General features: G+C 32.6%; 1 pseudogene; it reads left to right on the top strand.

The window, feature by feature from the left end:
• Positions 1-2,235: 2,235 nt before the first annotated feature.
• On the top strand, positions 2,236-9,938 carry LOC102595162 (upstream activation factor subunit spp27-like; annotated as a pseudogene).
• The last annotated feature ends 1,778 nt before the right edge of the window (positions 9,939-11,716 follow it).

Genomic DNA, 11,716 nt, shown 5'->3' with positions numbered 1-11,716 from the left:
TTACATACCAAATAAATACTAAATGCATACCATAATTACCTAATAAATTACTCAATAAACATTTTTTTTAAAACGAAATCACAATCAAAACAAAACATGAGTCTAAAAGACAACATAAAATAAAAAATTATTTTGTCACAAACAATAAACTAAGATTTTTTTGACACAGGGTAATTTGAACATGACTTCCTATTGTGGCCCTCTCGACGACATGTACTACAAGTAACTTTAGACCTTTTGAACTTCACATCAGCAAACCCCTTCCAGCGTTCAAGTTGCGGTCTTCTTACAGTTCTTTTTGAACTAGGCGGCATCAACTTAGGCTCAGAAACATAACATGGTATATCTCATGTACTCTCGCATGGGAGAGGTTCAATAGGGATCACATATGTATCTTTAAAATTCTTCAATCTATATTAAAAAATCACAGTCAGTCTTACATAACACAAAAGGAAAAATAAATTTATTGTATTTATATTCAAATTTCATACCAACCTAATACTAATTTCATACAAAACATCATACTTCTCGTACACATTTTTACACAATAGTCATTACTTATTCATACCAATATCATGCCAAATAGAATATCGAATTAATTTCAACCTATAAATATTAATTATAATTTCATACAAAAAAACAGTATATCAAATTATACTTTTAAACAGTATACCAAATTCATTTCATTATTATTATCAAATTACATTCAAATCAATATTCATACCTTAAAAAACACATTTCATACATTTTTTTGGCATACATTTCATAAATTTATAACGATAACATTGTTACTATTTCATACACTGTCATTTATCAAGAAAATAGTATACTCAAATAATTCAAATATAAATTCAAAATCGCAAACATCCATGGTATAAACAGTATACAAATTACAAAAAAATAATATACAAAAATTTCATACCAACATTTATTCAAGTTTCACAAAAATTATTATGTCAGATGAGCAAAAGAATGTTCATATAAAAAACATCACAATTTAAATCTATTGTACACAAACAAAATCAACAAAATTTACTTTACAGTTTCATCGTTCTTATTATTTTTTTTACGTTTCATTAATATAAAAAAAAATAAAAATCGCAAAGAATACTAACAAGAAAGATCCCATCAACCACCATGTTTTATTAATATCGATAAGAACCCGTCCATTACATCAAAATGAAGATTATTGAACCAAAAATATTTGAAACTAGGCGTGAATGACGACAATTGTAAAAAAAATAAAAATCGAGGAGAGAGAATGTTTGAACAAAAGAAGAAAATCTGCTTTTTGAAATACTTTTAACTGATTTGAGTAAAAAAAAAGAAAAACAAATATTCCTATTTTGTTTTGAATCTCCTAAATTTATGGCAATTAATAATTATCATTAATGTATTCAAATTTATTATTACAACTATTTATGTTTTTTACCATTTATTATTATTTTTTAAATGATTTTTACTATTATTTTAAATCAAAATTTGCTTTTTGAAATACTTTTAACTGATTTGAGTAAAAAAAGGAAAACAAATATTCCTATTTTGTTTTGAATCTCCTATATTTATGGCAGTTAATAGTTATCATTAATGTATTCTAATTTATTATTACAACTATTTCCATTTTTTACTATTTTTTTTTTTTTTAAAACGAATTTTACTATTATTTTAAAACTTTTTTTTTAATAAAATATTATAACCTGGATTTTTTTAATTGCTACAACTTGAAAAAATTATTATACTGTCATAACTTGAAATTATTAGTCTTATATATGTCATTTATAAAATTTTCACATAATAATATTATATTGAGGAGAGAGATTTTTTTTTTCTTTAGAGAGTAAAATAGAGAATTGAATTGAAATTGGTTGTATGAAAAAACAAAAAATTCTATATTTGGAAAATAAAATAAAGTGTAGGATTGGAGATGCCTTTTTTAAGGGGCAACGTCCAGTGGCTTTTAGAGCACGTGAATTATCGAGTCCAATGACCGACCCTAAACAACAGAAAGATGAGGACTAATTTGTCAATTCAGAGCAGCGAAAATGATTTACCAATTATTTTTAATTTTAATTTTATTATTCAGGTGCACAAAATTCATATTATTGTTCCAGAAATACCCTTCTCGTTGCTACTCGAGACCCACGTGTAGACGGGTACCCCACAGAATCCACGGAATTTTGCCCTTTTACTCCACCTCAGCCCCTAAATAGTTCGCATTTCATTTCCCCTTTCTTTCTCTCTCTCTCTACTCTTTCTAACTTTACCCAAACCAGTGGAAATGGTATCGGACAGCGAGCTCGTCGACCGGCTGCGTGAGTTTCTAAGCACATCAGACCTCAACATCACCACCAACACTGACGTCCGGCGAAAGCTCGAAGAGGACTTCAATATCGATTTATCCGATAGAAAAGTGTTTATTCGAGAGCAAATTGATCTTTACCTTGAAAGCCACTATCAAGTTAACCAAGAAAATGAGAATAATGAGGAAGAAATGGAAGAAGAAAACGATCAAGGACCGTCAGCGGAAGTTAAATCGCAAGTGAGTGAAGAAGAAGAAGACCCGAAGGAGGAGGAAGAAGAAGAAGACCCGGAGGAGGAAGAAGAAGAGGAATCTGAGGCTGTTGCTAAAGTAAAACGAAAAAGTTCTAAGAAAAAGTATGTATTTCTTTAATGCATGTGAAGTCTAAATACGTGTTCATTCATATCTATTCAAATTCTGAGCTATGTTTAAATGTCTTATTCAAATATTATTATTGATTTTGTTGCTTCTATTTTAAGACGACATTATTTACAATCATGCAAGAATATAGTGATTGTACCTCCGATTTATTGTGCAGTATCTAAAGGGTTCTTGTTTCCATTTTCCTTTCTGCATTTCTGGTTTTCGAATCTTATCGAGTTAAACTTAATATATGTGGAATGTACGAAATGTTCTTTAATGTTGTGGTCTTAAATATACCAGTTGAAAATTGAAATTAAAGAGTTGTCAAAAAGGATCACTATGAGTTATAGAAAAGATGAAAAGACTCGGGCTGGTTGGTTGGAAGGTGGATGGTAGGGGAGGGGAGAGGGAGAGAGATTAGAAAGTAGAAATCTCGTGGCTTTCTGCTACTGCCTGCTTTGTTTAAAAAATGTTTTTGTTGTTGTCGAAGTTACAATCTCTGTCAATTTTTCATCCTTATGTTTCTGTCACTTCCTTTTCCATTTACCAATTATATTAGTACTGTATCCAGATTGCGTTTTGATTTGCTTGAAGAGGTGTGAACGTGTTAAGAAAACTTACAGTTTTCTTCAACGGAAGCTGTAGCTATGGAGAATTAAGAGAGAAAAGGAATTGAAAGCAAAAAAAGAATTGGATTCCTTGTTATTTCATTCTCTCATATCATGTACATTGCATGCATTAGTACATATATACAGATCACAATCAATTCACTCCACTCACCTCTAACAGATTACTGACAGTTTTAACTAACTAACTGCTAACTAATATCTTGACATTGTTGTGACTGACAGCTGGCATTACGTTCTAGAACCTTCATCTTCACAAAACGTTTGACCTCTAATTGTTGATATATTGACCCTTCGGGGTGGCCTAGTTGTTTGGGCTTGGAACTTCCATGTTGGAGGTCTCAAGTTCGAAACCCCTTGCCAACGAAAGCAGGGGGTTTGCCTTCTGGGTCGAGCTCGTCATACCGGACTTGCCTAGTAATAGGAGTTTGCGAGCTATTGCATAGGAGCGGGGTTTTTACCTAGTGCGCACCCAAAGGGTAGCGGCTGTGGGTTTCCCTTGTCATAAAAAAAATAAAAATCGTTGATATATTGGCTATCTCTTTCAACTCATTGATTTTATTCACTGCTCAATTGGAAGCCTGAACTTTGACCCTCATTTACTATTAGAGTTGTAAAAATGCATGTCGCCTTTGTAGCTATGTAAGATAATAGTGATTGGTGGTGGGCATGGCATATAGTTAGTACTATCTATTCTTAAAGAAAATGATAAAAAGTAGATGTAGTATTTCTGGATGCATTAGCCTGGGAGACTATTGCTTGTTCATCCTCTTTTTTGTGGAAGGCATTAGCTACTCTTGTTCTCATTCTTTCTCATGACTGCAAGTGCAACCGATATATTTCCAGAAATCAGCATAAAAATCTCTTTAAGAAGTTACGCAAACTAGCCAACCTCTGCATTTGTTAAAGCAAAGAATCTCTCTGTAGTGTGAGTGAAGTAGAGAAATTACCTGGTTGTACTAGGGTTAATTACTCGTATGAAGAGCGAAATCAGATGCTACCAAAAACTTAAAAAGAGAACAGAAGGGTAAATCTCTTAGTGGTTGATCGGCTTGAAGAAATAGGAAAGGAAAAAGGAATACTTAAGAAAGCTAGTGCAATGTTAAATCAAAATACATTATCATGTTCACTTTTACCATTTTGTTTCCTTTATGTACCCTATTAACCCCTCAGGGAAAGTGCAAAAGAAGAGGAGCATCAATGTTAAATAGATCTAAAGTTGACATTTTACAGACCAATTAGGTTGATGAAAATCTTACTTTCATTTCTTTTGAGTAGTCCCAATCAAAAAGCTTAGGAGATTATAGGGTCAGCATCTTCCTTTTGTGACCTGAGAGATTATATGTCCCTTTCATAACCTGAGAATTTATCTTGCTAGAACTTCAGTTAGTTTTGCTGAGAGACTGCTCTCATTTTCTCTCTGGGAGAAGTCACTGCTATACTGCTGGGGAATGAATCATGTCTGTAGTTTAATTCTGGTGGCTGTGTGACATCTTTACTCATGTCTGGATCTGCATTACTAGGTTCATTTAAGTTTAGATGATGTTTAAATTAATAATAAAAAGTTTCTAACAAAACGTTGAGGTGATTTTGCTGATTAGTGATGCTAAGCTAGTTTATCGCTCTTTTGATTATGCACAGATCCATCATTACAGATTCTGATAGCTGACCAGTCTCTATCAAACCTGTTGACCCAGAAATTTCAAACTTTAATGTTTGCGGCAAACAATAAGTATCATTATATTTGATTAGTTATTAATCTGATCATGCTGACTGCTGAGTGGGAGAGAAAATATGAAATCTGCATGATTGTGTATGCGAAAATTTATTTTGCTTATTTGCCTCTTAAAAGGAACTGTATATTTTAGTCTAGTCTATACTAGTTGAGCTAATGGTACATTCAATCCTATTAGGCCTGGGAAGAAGAATGAAAGTGGTAAAAGAAAAACTGGTGGATTTACCAAACTATGCAGCCTTTCTCCGCAACTTCAGAAAATTACTGGGGAAGCTGAACTGGCAAGGACAGAGGTATCACAATTCTGCATGCTTCTGTCTGTCTGTCTCTCTCTTCTAATTGTTTAGAGTCTCCATTGCCAATTGCCATGGATATTAACATGCATGAACTAAATAAACCCTTACAAATGTTCTATGAAGGTGGTGAAGAGGATGTGGCACTATATAAATGAAAATGATTTGAAAAATCCATCAGATAAGCGGATTATAAACTGTGATGACACATTGCGCGAGCTTTTTGGTGTGGATACCATAGGCATGTTCGAAATGAACAAGGCCCTGACAAAGCATATCTGGCCTTTGGATTCTGATGGTGGTATTGGACGCTTCTCTTTGTTCTTTCTTTTTCCTTCTCTATTTTCTTGGTTTGCTGATACTTTCTGTAAAACTCTACTACGACACTTGATTCTTCCCACTTAGAAAATTTTGTACATTAATCGCTTTCACAGAGCTGCTTTTTTAATAAGCTGTTACAGACTTATGCTTAGTTCTCATAAAGTCTTGCTGCAGTTCTTCTCAGATTAATTGCATAGTTTCTGGAAAGGCTGCAATCTTAGATTTGTGTTTGTATGTTGCTGACTTATTAATGTTCTGCCATGTAACCGTACTCCTTAACTGTCTAAACCAAAATGGTCTTATACTAGTTTCTGAAAAGTACACATGCTCTACTAGTTTTCGTGTCATATTGTGGCCACCTTATTTCTTTGTAACTGTTTGGTCTTAATTTATCATTCTGTGCAATTAAGTTGCAGTCCAAGGCTAGCTTGTAGTCAATAATAATGTGGGGAAACAGTAATTTCAGGAGTGTAATCTGGGATGAAGAATGATAGATGTTTCCTCATGTGATCTGTTTTGTTTTAAATCCAACTTGTGGTAAGCATGTAACTCAATAATACTATTTGAGGAAATATTAATCTTATGTATGTAATATAGCTGATGTTGCATCTTGTTAGTTTAGGGTTTAAAAACTAAAATCCTGAATGATTAATTCTTGACATGCTTGAAGTCTTGCATTTCTAATTTTTACTTTTCACCTCTCTGTGACTTGTAATTCAGTTTCTACAATAACAACTTCTGGTTCAGTAAATTCTACAGCAAACAAAAAGCGGCGGAAGCAAGAGGAGGATGAAGGTAATAACTTAGCTTCAACTACTATTCTGTCAATGTTTTTATGTTTTGCTCCCAGCTGCGGAAGTTGCTTTTGCCTACTGTCCTTATGCCAAAAGACTTGTTTTAATCTCTTAGATGTTCATTTTAGCATTCATTCCTGCTACTTCATTTCAGTTCTGCTCCATGATGTACCTTTAAAAATAGTAAAGGTTGCTATCTCTCCCTACATTGTTTTTGTTGCTAACAAATTTAGATTCATTCATAGTTCTATACTTTTATTCTTGTCCATATGTTGTGCGCAATTTGTGAACAGTGTATTTGATCTCACCTTTATTTGATTAGATTCAGATGAGCCAAAGAAAGAGGAAAAGAAGAACTCTGGTATGCATGCTGCACTCCGGCTTTCTAATGCCTTGATTAATTTCCTTGGTACTGGAGAGAGTGAATTGTCTCGACCCAATGTTGTAAAAAAAAAATTGGGAATACATTAAGCAAAATGGCTTACAGGTAGAGATTAATTTGTGGTATCTGTTCTAATTTATCTCTGCACTGGATTAACTCAGGTTATGCCTTTCCTTTTAGAGATATTGCAATCCTTTACTTCTCACTTTAAAGATTGCTTTAGCTAGGTCATTCTCGCTATGACCTGTGGTAGGTGCTCATTTCTTTTGCCTTTAGTCACATTAAATGTAGCTGGTAACAGATACATACTTGAATGTTACTTGTTTTAGACAGGTGTTCAATGCTTTCATTTGCTACACAAAATAGTTTTCTTGTAATGCTTACTGGTATCTTCTAAACACATGAAGCCAGTCAGATGTCTACTGTTATTACCTCTAAGGTCTGATTTTAGGAAGGACTAAGTCGGTTCCAAGTAGTTATGGAGGAAAACTATGTTAATAAATTCAAAAAGGAAAAAGGATACCCTGGTGCTCTAAAGCTCACTCTATGCGGGTCTAGGGAATGGCCGGACCTCAAGGGTCTATTGTAAGCAGCCTTACCCTGCATTTTTTAATGAATTCAGCTTTTCGTAAAAAAAATCTATAGAAAATAGACTGTCCAAAATCATATAAAGAAACTAGTGACTACTACCCATACCATCAGCCCTCCCCCCTTAGGGTCCATGACTTAACATTTGGAACACAATAGCATAACATAGGGGGCAACATTAGGTCACTCAATACTTAGGATGGTCTAGCTTGATACTATGTTATGAAATGGATAAGGATGTCAAATGGGTTCGTTGGGCTGAATTGGAGAATGTCATAAATGGGCGGGTCTTTGACCTGCTTAAATATTATTTGGGCTAAAGTGGATTGGGTTGAAATGAGCTAAAAACCGGGTCATAACCCAAGCTTCCCAATTCTTACCAAGTTTTAAATTTAATGTTTTCTTATAATTTGCTAGAGTGCCTAATAAAACTTTTTTCCTTATATATGACTGTACCATATAAAAATATGGTCTTTTTAAAAATATTTAGACAAAATTTCTCATGGGTCAATTTGGGCTGAACTAAGCAGGTCAAAATGAGCCAAGTTAATACATTAAGCGAATTATTTCTGTCCAAACATAAACCGGTTGGGCGGGTTATGATTGTATGGGCTGATTTTGACACCCCTAGAAATGGACCTTAGGCCAGCTCAACCCCAAGAGCTAGCTTTTGGGGATTATGCTAGAAAATTGAACCTTGTGTTGGAAGAAGAAAAAACTTTTTGGTTTGTATGATATTTATAATTTCTTAGTTCATATGTTAGAAAATTATTTAAGGATGCATGCATGGTTTTGTAGTATGATAAATGTACTAGACTAGGTACATGTTAAAAGAGAACATTTACATACTTACATTGTTTAACCATTTATGTAATCAAGTTGAATGAAGTAAAGAAGAATCATTTTCTGACTCATCTTCAAGAGAATTTGAGAGTGCTCCCACTTTCCGAATTTTCTAACATTTGGTTTCATAGCCACTTGTCCGGAAGGTCTAGGGGAGAATCGTAAATTCTTTGAAGATGAGAAAAAAAAAATGCGCACTACGATTCTGATGAAGATTTTGCACAAGAACAAAGGCAAGTGAAGTGATTAGCTGAGTTTGGAAGAAGACAAGTGACAACGCTAAAGAAAATGAATCAGATGAAGATGATTCTGATTCCAGACAAGAGAAAGCATGTTGTTGAGTCTAACAAGAATAACTCTAAAGAAGAATCTGTGAAAAGAGCTCCTAGTATAGTGGAACCCTTTAAAAGATATGTTGATTTTGTAGATCCTAAAAAGGTTTCTAGTTTCTACATGTTATTTCTTATGATCTACCTAAATTTTGGTTAGCAGAATTATCTGATACTTTATACTTGTGCTGGTGGAGGTAGCAGGTACCCAATGAAATAGTCGAGGCATGTGTAAGTTGGCTTGGACACTGTTATAAAATGAAACACAAGTATAAAATTTTTCAAAATTAGAAACAACAATGTAACTCATGCTGACTTGTCCTCTCCCGAAGTACTTTTCCTCATTATCTTGCCAGTGGTCTATTTTTTATTAGAAAACATCGTCAATTAATTAATTTCAGAGTGTTGCTTGAGAATTGATTGTTAAATACGTCATAATCGCCTAGTACATTCTTTGTGTATTGCCTGAATTCCCTTTTGTTTCTTCTATCACCAACTTTATTTATCTGAAGAGTAAGATGAGAAGACTCTCTTCATGTAGAAAAGCACCTTTTTTAGACAGTGGGGAGTATTTTATCCTGCTAGCTAATTTGTTGAAACAAGTTTTATTTTCTTTGAGTCCTAGTATATATTATGAGAAGCAAGAGTCCATTCAGTGACTAGGAAACTTAACTTTGCGTCACTTATCAAACAAAAAGAAACTTAACTTTGCATCTAGAAAGAAGTTTAGATGAGCATGTAAAACATGATGCAAATTTCTTATATACGAAGAAAGAACACTAGGAATTCATTAGTGTGTGCCAATAAACATTTAACATTTCCTTTTGAGTATCATTGAGAAAGCTAATGTTTGGTTGAGTGACAAAAGTTGCATTCCCAATTTCAGCTTTATGCTTTATGTAGTGATCTGACTGGTTTCCTTTCTTTACCTTGAAGGATCCGTCTGACGAGAGGCAAATAATATGTGATGAGAAGTTGAAAGAACTGTTTCATGTTGAAACCCATAGGGGAATTGGAGTAACGAAACTACTTTCTCCACATTTTGTTAAGGCAGAAGGGTGATATGGTGGTCATCATTTGGTGAAAATCTCGATAGCTTCAGAATTTTGCTTTAAGTTTGAAGCTTGATGCCAACATCTTTGTTATCTTTTCTGTTGTATATGTTTTTGGACACTACTGTACTGTGAATAACTATACGAGAAGGGGACACGATTCCAAGTTGATTCCTGAGGTTTTCTCCTATGAGTGTAAAAACCTCATTTTGCTCAAACTGACGAACTTAGGAATTGTACTTTGATTAAAAGTGTGAATATTCATGTACTTTCTGCATCTTTTCTGGAAATATACAAGGACAATTGGGGAGCAGATATGATTATCAACACTTACATATATACTTCTAGTTGGAATCAGTGTTTAATTGTCTCCAAAACTTTTTTCTTTTAAAGGTGATATATTTCTTTAGCTACAATAGGAGTCTTTATTTTGTTATTTGTCAACTTGCTGCTATTAGCTGCATTTTATTGTTTATCTGAAAACATTAGTGTATAGATGTATGTCTATAATATTGAATTGTCAGAACGTTTATTTTTTCTTGTTTGCAATACAGTTTGGTATATATGAGCTGCTTTATTAGACTTGGTACGTAAATATGTTGATATTTTATCGATGGGTAATTGACAAACTCGAACCTGGGTTGTTTTATTTAAAAATTATAACTGCTACAAGAATACTTTTTATTTATTTTTTCTGTTTGCAATGAGTACTGACAGATACTCACATTATAGGGATTGAAATTCAACATTTAAGATGTTTAGACAGACATTAGTATTGAATATATTGTACCTTTGAAATTGTGAGCTATTTATTAAAGTTATAGTTGTATTTACTATAATCTATATTCAGGTATACGTATTCTGTAAATATAGCTGCAATCGCCTTTGTCAACAAGGGTTAATTATATGTACTCTGTAAAATTTTAGACCGTGGTTATGTTAATTTAGTACTATGTAAAGTAGTTTTTTGAACAAATTTGAAATCTTAATATGAAACGATAGATCATGATTTAGAATTTTGTAGATGTTAAATTATATTTGTATATTTTTCTCATTTTTAAGGAATTTATTTTAGTAAAAAAAATATTTTTCAAAAATTTATTTTCTGCTTGCCGAACTCACCCATAAACGATGATCAATTCATCTCCTAGAAATGACCTCATCAACTCTTTTCATTCTCTTCTATTTTTTTGTCACGAAAGTTACTTCTTCCTCTTTTACTACATTACTATATATATATATATATTATAAGTGGGAATAGAGAGGAACTTGGGGTCAAGTTTCTCAATTTATAAAAAGAGGAACTAAGTTTCATTAAATACTAAGAGATTACTCACTACTGAGAGCACACTTCGTCGGCCTACACAAAGCTGGACCCACCTATTTTTATGCACTCCTCTTCCATTATATTTTAATATTTTCCTTTTTAAATAGTACTAAAAAATAAATTTAAAATATTACAAATTCGTTAACTCTCGAAATTTCGCGCAAACGGTATATTGATATGAAGGAAATAACATATATTATTTGAAAAATTACATTAAGAATATCATAAATCACAATAATTAACAACTTACACTATTTGAAAAACATATTAACTCTCAAAATTTCACCTGTGTCACATAAATTGGGACAAATGGAGTAACATATGTTATTTGAAATTACGTTAAGATTACTATTAATCACAACTTAAAGTATTTTAAAATAGATAACATCTATTATTAGAAAATAATGTAAAAAGTATTATAAATCATAATAATTAACAATTTAACAGATATTGTACTCGTGCTTGCATATTAGAAGTGAGAATATTTAGGAGCTTAGGGTCGGTCGGTCAATTGCCCGATTTACCCTTCTTCTTCAACTTCCTCTATTTACTCCAAAAATAGTACTAAAAATCAATTTAAATATTAAAAAATTGGTTAGTTCTTGAAATTTCACATGTATTGCACAATAGAATAGAGTGAAATATATATATATATATATTATTCGAAAACTATGTAAATAGTACAAAAATATAGTTTAAAATAGTACTAAAATTTGATTAACTATTGAAATTTCATATGTACTGCATAATTAAGATTGAGTGAG

This window comes from Solanum tuberosum, unplaced genomic scaffold (genome assembly GCF_000226075.1).
Source record: "Solanum tuberosum cultivar DM 1-3 516 R44 unplaced genomic scaffold, SolTub_3.0 scf00316, whole genome shotgun sequence".
Taxonomy (NCBI): domain Eukaryota; kingdom Viridiplantae; phylum Streptophyta; class Magnoliopsida; order Solanales; family Solanaceae; genus Solanum; species Solanum tuberosum.
The sequence above is the reverse complement of the archived record's forward strand: the minus strand, read 5'-3'. Positions and strand labels throughout refer to the sequence as shown.